The sequence below is a fragment of the Erythranthe guttata genome, chromosome 1, assembly GCF_056151865.1.
Source record: "Erythranthe guttata isolate IM_541 chromosome 1, IM_541, whole genome shotgun sequence".
NCBI classification, from domain to species: domain Eukaryota; kingdom Viridiplantae; phylum Streptophyta; class Magnoliopsida; order Lamiales; family Phrymaceae; genus Erythranthe; species Erythranthe guttata.
Genome location: NC_142533.1, coordinates 10150662 through 10156995, shown reverse-complemented (window position 1 = coordinate 10156995; position 6334 = coordinate 10150662).

Genomic DNA, 6334 nt, shown 5'->3' with positions numbered 1-6334 from the left:
TAAAAAAAAATGCGCAAAAGTCCATTCGCAACAACATTCTTAAAAACACGAAATACAACACTAGGACTTTAATGCGCATAACCAAACAACAGCAAAAACACTTGATAGAAAAGATACAGTGGAGTGTAGAAATAACACTCAACGTTTACGTTTACGTTTACGTGGATTGTTTTAAGGATTAATTTATATTTCTGTTTTAATTGGTGGATCTAGTATCTTATAGGTACAAATTGATAATTAGGTGTCCATGAAGCAATAATGATCAAAGAGTAAGAAAAGAGTTGTAATTAGGAAAAAAAATTCAAATTAGAAGAGATGATCCCTCAACATCTTCGGTAGTGTCCATGAAGTCGAGCATAACTTTCTCATCCGGACTCCAAATCAACTGGTTCCGGCGTCATTAGAAAGCTATTTTAGTTGGCTACACTTCCGGTGTAATGTCCAATTTCGGAATTCGGACTCGATCATGGTCAAAATTGGATTCCAAAAGTGATTATCAAAATATGTACTACAGTTCGAGGACACGAATGCGCATCAAAAAACGTGCACAAAAGCACTCGCTACAAAGGATACGCACATAAGAAAAAGTACAAAAGCATGCACAAAAGTACTCACGCAAAAGTGCATTCGCAAAAAGGATCATGAAAACACAAACTACAATCCTAAGATATCAATACAAATCAACAAACATGCACAAACACACTCGCTCAAATGGACATGCACAAACTTACATGTAAAAAAATATGCGCAAAAGTCCCTTCGCAACAACGTTCTTAAAAACACGAAATACAACACTAGGACTTTAATACGCATAACCAAACCACAGCAAAAACACTAGATAGAAAAGATACAGTGGATTGTAGAAATAACACTCAACGTTTACGTTTACGTGGACTTTTTTATGTATTAATTTATATTTATGTTTTAATTGGTGGATTTAGTATGTCATAGGCACAAATTGATAATTAGGTTTCCATGAAGCAATAATGATCAAAGATTAAGAAAAAAGTTGCAATTAGGAAAATAAAATCAAATTTGAAGAGAGGATCCCTCAACATCTTCGGGAGTGTCCACGAAGTCGAGCACAACTTTCTCATCCGGACTCCAAATCAACTGGTTCCGGCGGCATTAGAAAGTTATATTAGCTGGCTACAATTCCTGTCTAATGTCAAATTTCCAAATTCGAACTCGAACATGGTCAAACTTGGATTCCAAAAGCGATCATGAAAATACGTGCTACAGTTCGAGGACACGAATGCGCATCAAAAAACGTGCACAAAAACACTCGCTACAAAGGATACGCACATAAGTAAAAGTACAAAAGCATGCACAAAAGTACTTACGCAAAAGTGCATTCGCAAAAAGGATCATGAAAACACAAACTACAATCCTAGGACATTAATACAAATCAACAAACATGCACAAACACACTCGTTCAAATGGACATGCACAAACTTACATGTAAAAAAATATGCGCAAAAGTCCCTTCGCAACAACGTTCTTAAAAACACGAAAGACAACACTAGGACTTTAATACGCATAACCAAACCACAGCAAAAATACTAGATAGAAAAGATACAGTGGAGTGTAGAAATAACACTCAACGTTTACGTTTACGTGGACTTTTTTATGGACTAATTTATATTTCTGTTTTAATTGGTGGATTTACTATCTTATAGGCACAAATTGATAATTAGGTTTCCATGAAGCAATAATGATCAAAGATTAAGAAAAGTGTTGCAATAAGGAAAATAAAATCAAATTAGAAGAGAGGATCCCTCAACATCTTCGGGAGTGTCCACGAAGTCGAGCACAACTTTCTCATCCGGACTCCAAATCAACTGGTTCCGGCGGCATTAGAAAGTTATATTAGCTGGCTACAATTCCTGTCTAATGTCTACGTGCTACAGTTCGAGGACACGAATGCGCATCAAAAAACGTGCACAAAAACACTCGCTACAAAGGATACGCACATAAGTAAAAGTACAAAAGCATGCACAAAAGTACTCACGCAAAAGTGCATTCGCAAAAAGGATCATGAAAACACAAACTACAATCCTAGGACATTAATACAAATCAACAAACATGCACAAACACACTCGTTCAAATGGACATGCACAAACTTACATGTAAAAAAATATGCGCAAAAGTCCCTTCGCAACAACGTTCTTAAAAACACGAAAGACAACACTAGGACTTTAATACGCATAACCAAACCACAGCAAAAATACTAGATAGAAAAGATACAGTGGAGTGTAGAAATAACACTCAACGTTTACGTTTACGTGGACTTTTTTATGGACTAATTTATATTTCTGTTTTAATTGGTGGATTTAGTATCTTATAAGCACAAATTGATAATTAGGTTTCCATGAAGCAATAATGATCAAAGATTAAGAAAAGTGTTGCAATTAGGAAAATAAAATCAAATTAGAAGAGAGGATCCCTTAACATCTTCGGTAGTGTCCACGAAGTCGAGCATAACGTTCTCATCCGGACTCCAAATCAACTGGTTCCGGCGGCATTAGAAAGTTATTTTAGCTGGCTACAATTCCTGTCTAATGTCTAATTTCCAAATTCGGACTCGAACATGGTCAAAATTGGATTCCAAAAGCGATCATGAAAATACGTGCTACAGTTCGAGGACACCAATGCGCATCAAGAAACGTGCACAAAAACACTCGCTACAAAATATACGCACATAAGTAAAAGTACAAAAGCATGCACAAAAGTACTCACGCAAAAGTGCATTCGCAAAAAGGATCATGAAAACACAAACTACAATCCTAGGACATTAATACAAATCAACAAACATGCACAAACACACTCGTTCAAATGGACATGCACAAACTTACATGTAAAAAAATATGCGCAAAAGTCCCTTCGCAACAACGTTCTTAAAAACACGAAAGACAACACTAGGACTTTAATACGCATAACCAAACCACAGCAAAAATACTAGATAGAAAAAATACAGTGGAGTGTAGAAATAACACTCAACGTTTACGTTTACGTGGACTTTTTTATGGACTAATTTATATTTCTGTTTTAATTGGTGGATTTAGTATCTTATAGGCACAAATTGATAATTAGGTTTCCATGAAGCAATAATGATCAAAGATTAAGAGAAGTGTTGCAATTAGGAAAATAAAATCAAATTAGAAGAGAGGATCCCTCAACATCTTCGGTAGTGTCCACGAAGTCGAGCATAACGTTCTCATCCGGACTCCAAATCAACTGGTTCCGGCGGCATTAGAAAGTTATTTTAGCTGGCTACAATTCCTGTCTAATGTCTAATTTCCAAATTCGGACGCGAACATGGTCAAAATTGGATTCCAAAAGCGATCATGAAAATACGTGCTACAGTTCGAGGACACGAATGCGCATCAAGAAACGTGCACAAAAACACTCGCTACAAAATATACGCACATAAGTAAAAGTACAAAAGCATGCACAAAAGTACTCACGCAAAAGTGCATTCGCAAAAAGGATCATGAAAACACAAACTACAATCCTAGGACATTAATACAAATCAACAAACATGCCCAAACACACTCGCTCAAATGGACATGCACAAACGTACATGTAAAAAAAAATGCGCAAAAGTCCATTCGCAACAACATTCTTAAAAACACGAAATACAACACTAGGACTTTAATGCGCATAACCAAACAACAGCAAAAACACTTGATAGAAAAGATACAGTGGAGTGTAGAAATAACACTCAACGTTTACGTTTACGTTTACGTGGATTGTTTTAAGGATTAATTTATATTTCTGTTTTAATTGGTGGATCTAGTATCTTATAGGTACAAATTGATAATTAGGTGTCCATGAAGCAATAATGATCAAAGAGTAAGAAAAGAGTTGTAATTAGGAAAAAAAATCAAATTAGAAGAGATGATCCCTCAACATCTTCGGTAGTGTCCATGAAGTCGAGCATAACTTTCTCATCCGGACTCCAAATCAACTGGTTCCGGCGTCATTAGAAAGCTATTTTAGTTGGCTACACTTCCGGTGTAATGTCCAATTTCGAAATTCGGACTCGATCATGGTCAAAATTGGATTCCAAAAGTGATCATGAAAATATGTACTACAGTTCGAGGACACGAATGCGCATCAAAAAACGTGCACAAAAGCACTCGCTACAAAGGATACGCACATAAGTAAAAGTACAAAAGCATGCACAAAAGTACTCACGCAAAAGTGCATTCGCAAAAAGGATCATGAAAACACAAACTACAATCCTAAGATATTAATACAAATCAACAAACATGCACAAACACACTCGCTCAAATGGACATGCACAAACTTACATGTAAAAAAATATGCGCAAAAGTCCCTTCGCAACAACGTTCTTAAAAACACGAAATACAACACTATGACTTTAATACGCATAACCAAACCACAGCAAAAACACTAGATAGAAAAGATACAGTGGAGTGTAGAAATAACACTCAACGTTTACGTTTACGTGGACTTTTTTATGGACTAATTTATATTTCTGTTTTAATTGGTGGATTTAGTATCTTATAGGCACAAATTGATAATTAGGTGTCCATGAAGCAATAATGATCAAAGATTAAGAAAAGAGTTGCAATTAGGAAAATAAAATCAAATTTGAAGAGAGGATCCCTCAACATCTTCGGGAGTGTCCACGAAGTCGAGCACAACTTTCTCATCCGGACTCCAAATCAACTGGTTCCGGCGGCATTAGAAAGTTATATTAGCTGGCTACAATTCCTGTCTAATGTCAAATTTCCAAATTCGGACTCGAACATGGTCAAAATTGGATTCCAAAAGCGATCATGAAAATACGTGCTACAGTTCGAGGACACGAATGCGCATCAAGAAACGTGCACAAAAACACTCGCTACAAAATATACGCACATAAGTAAAAGTACAAAAGCATGCACAAAAGTACTCACGCAAAAGTGCACTCGCAAAAAGGATCATGAAAACACAAACTACAATCCTAGGACATTAATACAAATCAACAAACATGCACAAACACACTCGCTCAAATGGACATGCACAAACGTACATGTAAAAAAAATGCGCAAAAGTCCATTCGCAACAACATTCTTAAAAACACGAAATACAACACTAGGACTTTAATGCGCATAACCAAACAACAGCAAAAACACTTGATAGAAAAGATACAGTGGAGTGTAGAAATAACACTCAACGTTTACGTTTACGTTTACGTGGATTGTTTTAAGGATTAATTTATATTTCTGTTTTAATTGGTGGATCTAGTATCTTATAGGTACAAATTGATAATTAGGTGTCCATGAAGCAATAATGATCAAAGAGTAAGAAAAGAGTTGTAATTAGGAAAAAAAATTCAAATTAGAAGAGATGATCCCTCAACATCTTCGGTAGTGTCCATGAAGTCGAGCATAACTTTCTCATCCGGACTCCAAATCAACTGGTTCCGGCGTCATTAGAAAGCTATTTTAGTTGGCTACACTTCCGGTGTAATGTCCAATTTCGGAATTCGGACTCGATCATGGTCAAAATTGGATTCCAAAAGTGATTATCAAAATATGTACTACAGTTCGAGGACACGAATGCGCATCAAAAAACGTGCACAAAAGCACTCGCTACAAAGGATACGCACATAAGAAAAAGTACAAAAGCATGCACAAAAGTACTCACGCAAAAGTGCATTCGCAAAAAGGATCATGAAAACACAAACTACAATCCTAAGATATCAATACAAATCAACAAACATGCACAAACACACTCGCTCAAATGGACATGCACAAACTTACATGTAAAAAAATATGCGCAAAAGTCCCTTCGCAACAACGTTCTTAAAAACACGAAATACAACACTAGGACTTTAATACGCATAACCAAACCACAGCAAAAACACTAGATAGAAAAGATACAGTGGATTGTAGAAATAACACTCAACGTTTACGTTTACGTGGACTTTTTTATGTATTAATTTATATTTATGTTTTAATTGGTGGATTTAGTATGTCATAGGCACAAATTGATAATTAGGTTTCCATGAAGCAATAATGATCAAAGATTAAGAAAAAAGTTGCAATTAGGAAAATAAAATCAAATTTGAAGAGAGGATCCCTCAACATCTTCGGGAGTGTCCACGAAGTCGAGCACAACTTTCTCATCCGGACTCCAAATCAACTGGTTCCGGCGGCATTAGAAAGTTATATTAGCTGGCTACAATTCCTGTCTAATGTCAAATTTCCAAATTCGAACTCGAACATGGTCAAACTTGGATTCCAAAAGCGATCATGAAAATACGTGCTACAGTTCGAGGACACGAATGCGCATCAAAAAACGTGCACAAAAACACTCG